The sequence below is a fragment of the Phyllobates terribilis genome, unplaced genomic scaffold (assembly GCF_046119375.1).
Source record: "Phyllobates terribilis strain yellow unplaced genomic scaffold, ASM4611937v1 Scaffold_377__1_contigs__length_1856515, whole genome shotgun sequence".
Taxonomy (NCBI): domain Eukaryota; kingdom Metazoa; phylum Chordata; class Amphibia; order Anura; family Dendrobatidae; genus Phyllobates; species Phyllobates terribilis.
Genome location: NW_027363137.1, coordinates 577,700 through 590,985, shown reverse-complemented (window position 1 = coordinate 590,985; position 13,286 = coordinate 577,700). Strand labels below are relative to the sequence as shown.

At 45.1% G+C, this 13,286-nt stretch overlaps 10 non-coding genes across 10 annotated transcripts; all 10 read right to left on the bottom strand.

Moving 5' to 3' along the window:
* Positions 1-799: 799 nt before the first annotated feature.
* LOC141223643 (U2 spliceosomal RNA) lies at positions 800-990 on the bottom strand. The gene has a single exon (XR_012291209.1). It is a non-coding gene; the product is annotated as a U2 spliceosomal RNA (small nuclear RNA).
* Positions 991-2,105: 1,115 nt separating this feature from the next.
* LOC141223642 (U2 spliceosomal RNA) lies at positions 2,106-2,296 on the bottom strand. The gene has a single exon (XR_012291208.1). It is a non-coding gene; the product is annotated as a U2 spliceosomal RNA (small nuclear RNA).
* A 1,115-nt stretch (positions 2,297-3,411) lies between these two features.
* LOC141223641 (U2 spliceosomal RNA) lies at positions 3,412-3,602 on the bottom strand. Its single transcript, XR_012291207.1, has one exon. It is a non-coding gene; the product is annotated as a U2 spliceosomal RNA (small nuclear RNA).
* Positions 3,603-4,720: 1,118 nt separating this feature from the next.
* Positions 4,721-4,911, bottom strand: LOC141223640 (U2 spliceosomal RNA). The gene has a single exon (XR_012291206.1). It is a non-coding gene; the product is annotated as a U2 spliceosomal RNA (small nuclear RNA).
* Positions 4,912-6,026: 1,115 nt separating this feature from the next.
* Positions 6,027-6,217, bottom strand: LOC141223639 (U2 spliceosomal RNA). The gene has a single exon (XR_012291205.1). It is a non-coding gene; the product is annotated as a U2 spliceosomal RNA (small nuclear RNA).
* A 1,115-nt stretch (positions 6,218-7,332) lies between these two features.
* LOC141223734 (U2 spliceosomal RNA) lies at positions 7,333-7,523 on the bottom strand. Its single transcript, XR_012291294.1, has one exon. It is a non-coding gene; the product is annotated as a U2 spliceosomal RNA (small nuclear RNA).
* Positions 7,524-8,638: 1,115 nt separating this feature from the next.
* On the bottom strand, positions 8,639-8,829 carry LOC141223710 (U2 spliceosomal RNA). Its single transcript, XR_012291272.1, has one exon. It is a non-coding gene; the product is annotated as a U2 spliceosomal RNA (small nuclear RNA).
* A 1,115-nt stretch (positions 8,830-9,944) lies between these two features.
* Positions 9,945-10,135, bottom strand: LOC141223638 (U2 spliceosomal RNA). The gene has a single exon (XR_012291204.1). It is a non-coding gene; the product is annotated as a U2 spliceosomal RNA (small nuclear RNA).
* Positions 10,136-11,250: 1,115 nt separating this feature from the next.
* LOC141223637 (U2 spliceosomal RNA) lies at positions 11,251-11,441 on the bottom strand. Its single transcript, XR_012291203.1, has one exon. It is a non-coding gene; the product is annotated as a U2 spliceosomal RNA (small nuclear RNA).
* A 1,115-nt stretch (positions 11,442-12,556) lies between these two features.
* LOC141223636 (U2 spliceosomal RNA) lies at positions 12,557-12,747 on the bottom strand. Its single transcript, XR_012291202.1, has one exon. It is a non-coding gene; the product is annotated as a U2 spliceosomal RNA (small nuclear RNA).
* Between the last annotated feature and the right edge of the window lie 539 nt (positions 12,748-13,286).

Below are 13,286 nucleotides of genomic sequence, written 5' to 3'. Positions count from 1 at the left end.
TACCTCTCCTGCTGCTGCTGCTGCTGGCTGTCCAGCAGCAGACTGAAGGTGGCTGCTGCTGTGCACAGGTATATAAAGGCTCAGAGCCTATTATGACACGCGCAGCCAGCGTTCCATTGCCACATTCCATCTACTGCAGGCAGGATACCTGGCTGGCTGAATGTCGCTGAGAAGCTCACAGAGACCGCCATAAGCAACAGTTTAACAGAATGCCACAGACTAATCAACCAAACTTTTTGGGTTGGGTTCTCTTTTATAGTCTGCAGGCATTAAATGAAAGAAGTCAATGTTCCAGCAGAAGGAGGCAACGTTTCAGAAAAGGCATTGTAGCAAACCAAAAAAGAAATTTTAAGCGCAGCAGAGTAACCAGCGCACATACCTGTTAGCTCAGGTGAGTTTAAAAGGCTGCTGTTGATAACAAGGGCATTTGCTAAATAGATGGTGTGTGTGCAACAATATACTGAAAGGTCAATTATATTGTGCAGCTTATCTCACCACCTGTAGTTATTTAGGTGAAAGCTCCAAAATGCTTGCCTAATATGTCTGTTTATCCAAAAGGAAGTAAAAAGGGAGAGCTAGAAAGATAGCATTGCATCACATTACATGGCAATGCAATGCACAGTTGCTGAAGTTGAACCAAAATGAGCTTGTAATCTGGCTTCTGCAACTTTGAACATGAAAAATCCAATGAGGAGAAGAAAAGCAAAGCCAAAGAGTCCATCCCAAAATCCGACAAACAAGCAAAATGAACAAAAAACATTGAATTCAATTCTTTCTGATTTTAGAAACTGCATTAAAGAAGGGGTGCACCGGTCCTGGAGATACTGCAATACCAGGTCAATGCGTGGAGTGGACAGAGCAAGCTCTTTTTCCATCTCCCTGTTCTAAAAATCCATTTAATATATGGTCCCCAGATAGGGGACGTATCAGATATTAAACTGATAAGAACAGATACTACACTTGATCTTAGCCAAAAGGCCGAGAAGCGATAACCAGAATTGGTTTCAAACTACGGAGCCACCCAAGGATCCTGAAAAGTCCATTTGTGGAGATGAGCTCCTGGACTCCCGTTAAGAAGACATGTTGTCAACCTCTAGATCCCTTACATGCCTGCACTTTTCGGCTTGCTGCTGCTGCAATCCACGCGTTTTAGATCTGCATAACTCCACCTCTTTAAACACAGCACCTTCACCCCCTGCTGTTCCCACCCGCCTCAACACCGTTGGAAGGGAGGAGAACCAATTAAGGCGGGGGGTGGGGTGGAACGAGCAGCTGTCTACCCTTAGCAGGAGGGCTCCTGATTACATACCTCTCCTGCTGCTGCTGCTGCTGGCTGTCCAGCAGCAGACTGAAGGTGGCTGCTGCTGTGCACAGGTATATAAAGGCTCAGAGCCTATTATGACACGCGCAGCCAGCGTTCCATTGCCACATTCCATCTACTGCAGGCAGGATACCTGGCTGGCTGAATGTCGCTGAGAAGCTCACAGAGACCGCCATAAGCAACAGTTTAACAGAATGCCACAGACTAATCAACCAAACTTTTTGGGTTGGGTTCTCTTTTATAGTCTGCAGGCATTAAATGAAAGAAGTCAGTGTTCCAGCAGAAGGAGACAACGTTTCAGAAAAGGCATTGTAGCAAACCAAAAAAGAAATTTTAAGCGCAGCAGAGTAACCAGCGCACATACCTGTTAGCTCAGGTGAGTTTAAAAGGCTGCTGTTGATAACAAGGGCATTTGCTAAATAGATGGTGTGTGTGCAACAATATACTGAAAGGTCAATTATATTGTGCAGCTTATCTCACCACCTGTAGTTATTTAGGTGAAAGCTCCAAAATGCTTGCCTAATATGTCTGTTTATCCAAAAGGAAGTAAAAAGGGAGAGCTAGAAAGATAGCATTGCATCACATTACATGGCAATGCAATGCACAGTTGCTGAAGTTGAACCAAAATGAGCTTGTAATCTGGCTTCTGCAACTTTGAACATGAAAAATCCAATGAGGAGAAGAAAAGCAAAGCCAAAGAGTCCATCCCAAAATCCGACAAACAAGCAAAATGAACAAAAAACATTGAATTCAATTCTTTCTGATTTTAGAAACTGCATTAAAGAAGGGGTGCACCGGTCCTGGAGATACTGCAATACCAGGTCAATGCGTGGAGTGGACAGAGCAAGCTCTTTTTCCATCTCCCTGTTCTAAAAATCCATTTAATATATGGTCCCCAGATAGGGGACGTATCAGATATTAAACTGATAAGAACAGATACTACACTTGATCTTAGCCAAAAGGCCGAGAAGCGATAACCAGAATTGGTTTCAAACTACGGAGCCACCCAAGGATCCTGAAAAGTCCATTTGTGGAGATGAGCTCCTGGACTCCCGTTAAGAAGACATGTTGTCAACCTCTAGATCCCTTACATGCCTGCACTTTTCGGCTTGCTGCTGCTGCAATCCACGCGTTTTAGATCTGCATAACTCCACCTCTTTAAACACAGCACCTTCACCCCCTGCTGTTCCCACCCGCCTCAACACCGTTGGAAGGGAGGAGAACCAATTAAGGCGGGGGGTGGGGTGGAACGAGCAGCTGTCTACCCTTAGCAGGAGGGCTCCTGATTACATACCTCTCCTGCTGCTGCTGCTGCTGGCTGTCCAGCAGCAGACTGAAGGTGGCTGCTGCTGTGCACAGGTATATAAAGGCTCAGAGCCTATTATGACACGCGCAGCCAGCGTTCCATTGCCACATTCCATCTACTGCAGGCAGGATACCTGGCTGGCTGAATGTCGCTGAGAAGCTCACAGAGACCGCCATAAGCAACAGTTTAACAGAATGCCACAGACTAATCAACCAAACTTTTTGGGTTGGGTTCTCTTTTATAGTCTGCAGGCATTAAATGAAAGTAGTCAGTGTTCCAGCAGAAGGAGACAACGTTTCAGAAAAGGCATTGTAGCAAACCAAAAAAGAAATTTTAAGCGCAGCAGAGTAACCAGCGCACATACCTGTTAGCTCAGGTGAGTTTAAAAGGCTGCTGTTGATAACAAGGGCATTTGCTAAATAGATGGTGTGTGTGCAACAATATACTGAAAGGTCAATTATATTGTGCAGCTTATCTCACCACCTGTAGTTATTTAGGTGAAAGCTCCAAAATGCTTGCCTAATATGTCTGTTTATCCAAAAGGAAGTAAAAAGGGAGAGCTAGAAAGATAGCATTGCATCACATTACATGGCAATGCAATGCACAGTTGCTGAAGTTGAACCAAAATGAGCTTGTAATCTGGCTTCTGCAACTTTGAACATGAAAAATCCAATGAGGAGAAGAAAAGCAAAGCCAAAGAGTCCATCCCAAAATCCGACAAACAAGCAAAATTAACAAAAAACATTGAATTCAATTCTTTCTGATTTTAGAAACTGCATTAAAGAAGGGGTGCACCGGTCCTGGAGATACTGCAATACCAGGTCAATGCGTGGAGTGGACAGAGCAAGCTCTTTTTCCATCTCCCTGTTCTAAAAATCCATTTAATATATGGTCCCCAGATAGGGGACGTATCAGATATTAAACTGATAAGAACAGATACTACACTTGATCTTAGCCAAAAGGCCGAGAAGCGATAACCAGAATTGGTTTCAAACTACGGAGCCACCCAAGGATCCTGAAAAGTCCATTTGTGGAGATGAGCTCCTGGACTCCCGTTAAGAAGACATGTTGTCAACCTCTAGATCCCTTACATGCCTGCACTTTTCGGCTTGCTGCTGCTGCAATCCACGCGTTTTAGATCTGCATAACTCCACCTCTTTAAACACAGCACCTTCACCCCCTGCTGTTCCCACCCGCCTCAACACCGTTGGAAGGGAGGAGAACCAATTAAGGCGGGGGGTGGGGTGGAACGAGCAGCTGTCTACCCTTAGCAGGAGGGCTCCTGATTACATACCTCTCCTGCTGCTGCTGCTGCTGCTGGCTGTCCAGCAGCAGACTGAAGGTGGCTGCTGCTGTGCACAGGTATATAAAGGCTCAGAGCCTATTATGATACGCGCAGCCAGCGTTCCATTGCCACATTCCATCTACTGCAGGCAGGATACCTGGCTGGCTGAATGTCGCTGAGAAGCTCACAGAGACCGCCATAAGCAACAGTTTAACAGAATGCCACAGACTAATCAACCAAACTTTTTGGGTTGGGTTCTCTTTTATAGTCTGCAGGCATTAAATGAAAGAAGTCAGTGTTCCAGCAGAAGGAGACAACGTTTCAGAAAAGGCATTGTAGCAAACCAAAAAAGAAATTTTAAGCGCAGCAGAGTAACCAGCGCACATACCTGTTAGCTCAGGTGAGTTTAAAAGGCTGCTGTTGATAACAAGGGCATTTGCTAAATAGATGGTGTGTGTGCAACAATATACTGAAAGGTCAATTATATTGTGCAGCTTATCTCACCACCTGTAGTTATTTAGGTGAAAGCTCCAAAATGCTTGCCTAATATGTCTGTTTATCCAAAAGGAAGTAAAAAGGGAGAGCTAGAAAGATAGCATTGCATCACATTACATGGCAATGCAATGCACAGTTGCTGAAGTTGAACCAAAATGAGCTTGTAATCTGGCTTCTGCAACTTTGAACATGAAAAATCCAATGAGGAGAAGAAAAGCAAAGCCAAAGAGTCCATCCCAAAATCCGACAAACAAGCAAAATGAACAAAAAACATTGAATTCAATTCTTTCTGATTTTAGAAACTGCATTAAAGAAGGGGTGCACCGGTCCTGGAGATACTGCAATACCAGGTCAATGCGTGGAGTGGACAGAGCAAGCTCTTTTTCCATCTCCCTGTTCTAAAAATCCATTTAATATATGGTCCCCAGATAGGGGACGTATCAGATATTAAACTGATAAGAACAGATACTACACTTGATCTTAGCCAAAAGGCCGAGAAGCGATAACCAGAATTGGTTTCAAACTACGGAGCCACCCAAGGATCCTGAAAAGTCCATTTGTGGAGATGAGCTCCTGGACTCCCGTTAAGAAGACATCTTGTCAACCTCTAGATCCCTTACATGCCTGCACTTTTCGGCTTGCTGCTGCTGCAATCCACGCGTTTTAGATCTGCATAACTCCACCTCTTTAAACACAGCACCTTCACCCCCTGCTGTTCCCACCCGCCTCAACACCGTTGGAAGGGAGGAGAACCAATTAAGGCGGGGGGTGGGGTGGAACGAGCAGCTGTCTACCCTTATCAGGAGGGCTCCTGATTACATACCTCTCCTGCTGCTGCTGCTGCTGGCTGTCCAGCAGCAGACTGAAGGTGGCTGCTGCTGTGCACAGGTATATAAAGGCTCAGAGCCTATTATGACACGCGCAGCCAGCGTTCCATTGCCACATTCCATCTACTGCAGGCAGGATACCTGGCTGGCTGAATGTCGCTGAGAAGCTCACAGAGACCGCCATAAGCAACAGTTTAACAGAATGCCACAGACTAATCAACCAAACTTTTTGGGTTGGGTTCTCTTTTATAGTCTGCAGGCATTAAATGAAAGAAGTCAGTGTTCCAGCAGAAGGAGACAACGTTTCAGAAAAGGCATTGTAGCAAACCAAAAAAGAAATTTTAAGCGCAGCAGAGTAACCAGCGCACATACCTGTTAGCTCAGGTGAGTTTAAAAGGCTGCTGTTGATAACAAGGGCATTTGCTAAATGGATGGTGTGTGTGCAACAATATACTGAAAGGTCAATTATATTGTGCAGCTTATCTCACCACCTGTAGTTATTTAGGTGAAAGCTCCAAAATGCTTGCCTAATATGTCTGTTTATCCAAAAGGAAGTAAAAAGGGAGAGCTAGAAAGATAGCATTGCATCACATTACATGGCAATGCAATGCACAGTTGCTGAAGTTGAACCAAAATGAGCTTGTAATCTGGCTTCTGCAACTTTGAACATGAAAAATCCAATGAGGAGAAGAAAAGCAAAGCCAAAGAGTCCATCCCAAAATCCGACAAACAAGCAAAATGAACAAAAAACATTGAATTCAATTCTTTCTGATTTTAGAAACTGCATTAAAGAAGGGGTGCACCGGTCCTGGAGATACTGCAATACCAGGTCAATGCGTGGAGTGGACAGAGCAAGCTCTTTTTCCATCTCCCTGTTCTAAAAATCCATTTAATATATGGTCCCCAGATAGGGGACGTATCAGATATTAAACTGATAAGAACAGATACTACACTTGATCTTAGCCAAAAGGCCGAGAAGCGATAACCAGAATTGGTTTCAAACTACGGAGCCACCCAAGGATCCTGAAAAGTCCATTTGTGGAGATGAGCTCCTGGACTCCCGTTAAGAAGACATCTTGTCAACCTCTAGATCCCTTACATGCCTGCACTTTTCGGCTTGCTGCTGCTGCAATCCACGCGTTTTAGATCTGCATAACTCCACCTCTTTAAACACAGCACCTTCACCCCCTGCTGTTCCCACCCGCCTCAACACCGTTGGAAGGGAGGAGAACCAATTAAGGCGTGGGGTGGGGTGGAACGAGCAGCTGTCTACCCTTAGCAGGAGGGCTCCTGATTACATACCTCTCCTGCTGCTGCTGCTGCTGGCTGTCCAGCAGCAGACTGAAGGTGGCTGCTGCTGTGCACAGGTATATAAAGGCTCAGAGCCTATTATGACACGCGCAGCCAGCGTTCCATTGCCACATTCCATCTACTGCAGGCAGGATACCTGGCTGGCTGAATGTCGCTGAGAAGCTCACAGAGACCGCCATAAGCAACAGTTTAACAGAATGCCACAGACTAATCAACCAAACTTTTTGGGTTGGGTTCTCTTTTATAGTCTGCAGGCATTAAATGAAAGAAGTCAGTGTTCCAGCAGAAGGAGACAACGTTTCAGAAAAGGCATTGTAGCAAACCAAAAAAGAAATTTTAAGCGCAGCAGAGTAACCAGCGCACATACCTGTTAGCTCAGGTGAGTTTAAAAGGCTGCTGTTGATAACAAGGGCATTTGCTAAATAGATGGTGTGTGTGCAACAATATACTGAAAGGTCAATTATATTGTGCAGCTTATCTCACCACCTGTAGTTATTTAGGTGAAAGCTCCAAAATGCTTGCCTAATATGTCTGTTTATCCAAAAGGAAGTAAAAAGGGAGAGCTAGAAAGATAGCATTGCATCACATTACATGGCAATGCAATGCACAGTTGCTGAAGTTGAACCAAAATGAGCTTGTAATGTGGCTTCTGCAACTTTGAACATGAAAAATCCAATGAGGAGAAGAAAAGCAAAGCCAAAGAGTCCATCCCAAAATCCGACAAACAAGCAAAATGAACAAAAAACATTGAATTCAATTCTTTCTGATTTTAGAAACTGCATTAAAGAAGGGGTGCACCGGTCCTGGAGATACTGCAATACCAGGTCAATGCGTGGAGTGGACAGAGCAAGCTCTTTTTCCATCTCCCTGTTCTAAAAATCCATTTAATATATGGTGCCCAGATAGGGGACGTATCAGATATTAAACTGATAAGAACAGATACTACACTTGATCTTAGCCAAAAGGCCGAGAAGCGATAACCAGAATTGGTTTCAAACTACGGAGCCACCCAAGGATCCTGAAAAGTCCATTTGTGGAGATGAGCTCCTGGACTCCCGTTAAGAAGACATGTTGTCAACCTCTAGATCCCTTACATGCCTGCACTTTTCGGCTTGCTGCTGCTGCAATCCACGCGTTTTAGATCTGCATAACTCCACCTCTTTAAACACAGCACCTTCACCCCCTGCTGTTCCCACCCGCCTCAACACCGTTGGAAGGGAGGAGAACCAATTAAGGCGGGGGGTGGGGTGGAACGAGCAGCTGTCTACCCTTAGCAGGAGGGCTCCTGATTACATACCTCTCCTGCTGCTGCTGCTGCTGGCTGTCCAGCAGCAGACTGAAGGTGGCTGCTGCTGTGCACAGGTATATAAAGGCTCAGAGCCTATTATGACACGCGCAGCCAGCGTTCCATTGCCACATTCCATCTACTGCAGGCAGGATACCTGGCTGGCTGAATGTCGCTGAGAAGCTCACAGAGACCGCCATAAGCAACAGTTTAACAGAATGCCACAGACTAATCAACCAAACTTTTTGGGTTGGGTTCTCTTTTATAGTCTGCAGGCATTAAATGAAAGAAGTCAGTTTTCCAGCAGAAGGAGACAACGTTTCAGAAAAGGCATTGTAGCAAACCAAAAAAGAAATTTTAAGCGCAGCAGAGTAACCAGCGCACATACCTGTTAGCTCAGGTGAGTTTAAAAGGCTGCTGTTGATAACAAGGGCATTTGCTAAATAGATGGTGTGTGTGCAACAATATACTGAAAGGTCAATTATATTGTGCAGCTTATCTCACCACCTGTAGTTATTTAGGTGAAAGCTCCAAAATGCTTGCCTAATATGTCTGTTTATCCAAAAGGAAGTAAAAAGGGAGAGCTAGAAAGATAGCATTGCATCACATTACATGGCAATGCAATGCACAGTTGCTGAAGTTGAACCAAAATGAGCTTGTAATCTGGCTTCTGCAACTTTGAACATGAAAAATCCAATGAGGAGAAGAAAAGCAAAGCCAAAGAGTCCATCCCAAAATCCGACAAACAAGCAAAATGAACAAAAAACATTGAATTCAATTCTTTCTGATTTTAGAAACTGCATTAAAGAAGGGGTGCACCGGTCCTGGAGACACTGCAATACCAGGTCAATGCGTGGAGTGGACAGAGCAAGCTCTTTTTCCATCTCCCTGTTCTAAAAATCCATTTAATATATGGTCCCCAGATAGGGGACGTATCAGATATTAAACTGATAAGAACAGATACTACACTTGATCTTAGCCAAAAGGCCGAGAAGCGATAACCAGAATTGGTTTCAAACTACGGAGCCACCCAAGGATCCTGAAAAGTCCATTTGTGGAGATGAGCTCCTGGACTCCCGTTAAGAAGACATGTTGTCAACCTCTAGATCCCTTACATGCCTGCACTTTTCGGCTTGCTGCTGCTGCAATCCACGCGTTTTAGATCTGCATAACTCCACCTCTTTAAACACAGCACCTTCACCCCCTGCTGTTCCCACCCGCCTCAACACCGTTGGAAGGGAGGAGAACCAATTAAGGCGGGGGGTGGGGTGGAACGAGCAGCTGTCTACCCTTAGCAGGAGGGCTCCTGATTACATACCTCTCCTGCTGCTGCTGCTGCTGGCTGTCCAGCAGCAGACTGAAGGTGGCTGCTGCTGTGCACAGGTATATAAAGGCTCAGAGCCTATTATGACACGCGCAGCCAGCGTTCCATTGCCACATTCCATCTACTGCAGGCAGGATACCTGGCTGGCTGAATGTCGCTGAGAAGCTCACAGAGACCGCCATAAGCAACAGTTTAACAGAATGCCACAGACTAATCAACCAAACTTTTTGGGTTGGGTTCTCTTTTATAGTCTGCAGGCATTAAATGAAAGAAGTCAGTGTTCCAGCAGAAGGAGACAACGTTTCAGAAAAGGCATTGTAGCAAACCAAAAAAGAAATTTTAAGCGCAGCAGAGTAACCAGCGCACATACCTGTTAGCTCAGGTGAGTTTAAAAGGCTGCTGTTGATAACAAGGGCATTTGCTAAATAGATGGTGTGTGTGCAACAATATACTGAAAGGTCAATTATATTGTGCAGCTTATCTCACCACCTGTAGTTATTTAGGTGAAAGCTCCAAAATGCTTGCCTAATATGTCTGTTTATCCAAAAGGAAGTAAAAAGGGAGAGCTAGAAAGATAGCATTGCATCACATTACATGGCAATGCAATGCACAGTTGCTGAAGTTGAACCAAAATGAGCTTGTAATCTGGCTTCTGCAACTTTGAACATGAAAAATCCAATGAGGGGAAGAAAAGCAAAGCCAAAGAGTCCATCCCAAAATCCGACAAACAAGCAAAATGAACAAAAAACATTGAATTCAATTCTTTCTGATTTTAGAAACTGCATTAAAGAAGGGGTGCACCGGTCCTGGAGATACTGCAATACCAGGTCAATGCGTGGAGTGGACAGAGCAAGCTCTTTTTCCATCTCCCTGTTCTAAAAATCCATTTAATATATGGTCCCCAGATAGGGGACGTATCAGATATTAAACTGATAAGAACAGATACTACACTTGATCTTAGCCAAAAGGCCGAGAAGCGATAACCAGAATTGGTTTCAAACTACGGAGCCACCCAAGGATCCTGAAAAGTCCATTTGTGGAGATGAGCTCCTGGACTCCCGTTAAGAAGACATGTTGTCAACCTCTAGATCCCTTACATGCCTGCACTTTTCGGCTTGCTGCTGCTGCAATCCACGCGTTTTAGATCTGCATAACTCCACCTCTTTAAACACAGCACCTTCACCCCCTGCTGTTCCCACCCGCCTCAACACCGTTGGAAGGGAGGAGAACCAATTAAGGCGGGGGGTGGGGTGGAACGAGCAGCTGTATACCCTTAGCAGGAGGGCTCCTGATTACATACCTCTCCTGCTGCTGCTGCTGCTGGCTGTCCAGCAGCAGACTGAAGGTGGCTGCTGCTGTGCACAGGTATATAAAGGCTCAGAGCCTATTATGACACGCGCAGCCAGCGTTCCATTGCCACATTCCATCTACTGCAGGCAGGATACCTGGCTGGCTGAATGTCGCTGAGAAGCTCACAGAGACCGCCATAAGCAACAGTTTAACAGAATGCCACAGACTAATCAACCAAACTTTTTGGGTTGGGTTCTCTTTTATAGTCTGCAGGCATTAAATGAAAGAAGTCAGTGTTCCAGCAGAAGGAGACAACGTTTCAGAAAAGGCATTGTAGCAAACCAAAAAAGAAATTTTAAGCGCAGCAGAGTAACCAGCGCACATACCTGTTAGCTCAGGTGAGTTTAAAAGGCTGCTGTTGATAACAAGGGCATTTGCTAAATAGATGGTGTGTGTGCAACAATATACTGAAAGGTCAATTATATTGTGCAGCTTATCTCACCACCTGTAGTTATTTAGGTGAAAGCTCCAAAATGCTTGCCTAATATGTCTGTTTATCCAAAAGGAAGTAAAAAGGGAGAGCTAGAAAGATAGCATTGCATCACATTACATGGCAATGCAATGCACAGTTGCTGAAGTTGAACCAAAATGAGCTTGTAATCTGGCTTCTGCAACTTTGAACATGAAAAATCCAATGAGGAGAAGAAAAGCAAAGCCAAAGAGTCCATCCCAAAATCCGACAAACAAGCAAAATGAACAAAAAACATTGAATTCAATTCTTTCTGATTTTAGAAACTGCATTAAAGAAGGGGTGCACCGGTCCTGGAGATACTGCAATACCAGGTCAATGCGTGGAGTGGACAGAGCAAGCTCTTTTTCCATCTCCCTGTTCTAAAAATCCATTTAATATATGGTCCCCAGATAGGGGACGTATCAGATATTAAACTGATAAGAACAGATACTACACTTGATCTTAGCCAAAAGGCCGAGAAGCGATAACCAGAATTGGTTTCAAACTACGGAGCCACCCAAGGATCCTGAAAAGTCCATTTGTGGAGATGAGCTCCTGGACTCCCGTTAAGAAGACATGTTGTCAACCTCTAGATCCCTTACATGCCTGCACTTTTCGGCTTGCTGCTGCTGCAATCCACGCGTTTTAGATCTGCATAACTCCACCTCTTTAAACACAGCACCTTCACCCCCTGCTGTTCCCACCCGCCTCAACACCGTTGGAAGGGAGGAGAACCAATTAAGGTGGGGGGTGGGGTGGAACGAGCAGCTGTCTACCCTTAGCAGGAGGGCTCCTGATTACATACCTCTCCTGCTGCTGCTGCTGCTGGCTGTCCAGCAGCAGACTGAAGGTGGCTGCTGCTGTGCACAGGTATATAAAGGCTCAGAGCCTATTATGACACGCGCAGCCAGCGTTCCATTGCCACATTCCATCTACTGCAGGCAGGATACCTGGCTGGCTGAATGTCGCTGAGAAGCTCACAGAGACCGCCATAAGCAACAGTTTAACAGAATGCCACAGACTAATCAACCAAACTTTTTGGGTTGGGTTCTCTTTTATAGTCTGCAGGCATTAAATGAAAGAAGTCAGTGTTCCAGCAGAAGGAGACAACGTTTCAGAAAAGGCATTGTAGCAAACCAAAAAAGAAATTTTAAGCGCAGCAGAGTAACCAGCGCACATACCTGTTAGCTCAGGTGAGTTTAAAAGGCTGCTGTTGATAACAAGGGCATTTGCTAAATAGATGGTGTGTGTGCAACAATATACTGAAAGGTCAATTATATTGTGCAGCTTATCTCACCACCTGTAGTTATTTAGGTGAAAGCTCCAAAATGCTTGCCTAATATGTCTGTTTATCCAAAAGGAAGTAAAAAGGGAGAGCTAGAAAGATAGCATTGCATCACATTACATGGCAATGCAATGCACAGTTGCTGAAGTTGAACCAAAATGAGCTTGTAATCTGGCTTCTGCAACTTTGAACATGAAAAATCCAATGAGGAGAAGAAAAGCAAAGCCAAAGAGTCCATCCCAAAATCCGACAAACAAGCAAAATGAACAAAAAACATTGAATTCAATTCTTTCTGATTTTAGAAACTGCATTAAAGAAGGGGTGCACCGGTCCTGGAGATACTGCAATACCAGGTCAATGCGTGGAGTGGACAGAGCAAGCTCTTTTTCCATCTCCCTGTTCTAAAAATCCATTTAATATATGGTCCCCAGATAGGGGACGTATCAGATATTAAACTGATAAGAACAGATACTACACTTGATCTTAGCCAAAAGGCCGAGAAGCGATAACCAGAATTGGTTTCAAACTACGGAGCCACCCAAGGATCCTGAAAAGTCCATTTGTGGAGATGAGCTCCTGGACTCCCGTTAAGAAGACATGTTGTCAACCTCTAGATCCCTTACATGCCTGCACTTTTCGGCTTGCTGCTGCTGCAATCCACGCGTTTTAGATCTGCATAACTCCACCTCTTTAAACACAGCACCTTCACCCCCTGCTGTTCCCACCTGCCTCAACACCGTTGGAAGGGAGGAGAACCAATTAAGGCGGGGGGTGGGGTGGAACGAGCAGCTGTCTACCCTTAGCAGGAGGGCTCCTGATTACATACCTCTCCTGCTGCTGCTGCTGCTGGCTGTCCAGCAGCAGACTGAAGGTGGCTGCTGCTGTGCACAGGTATATAAAGGCTCAGAGCCTATTATGACACGCGCAGCCAGCGTTCCATTGCCACATTCCATCTACTGCAGGCAGGATACCTGGCTGGCTGAATGTCGCTGAGAAGCTCACAGAGACCGCCATAAGCAACAGTTTAACAGAATGCCACAGACTAA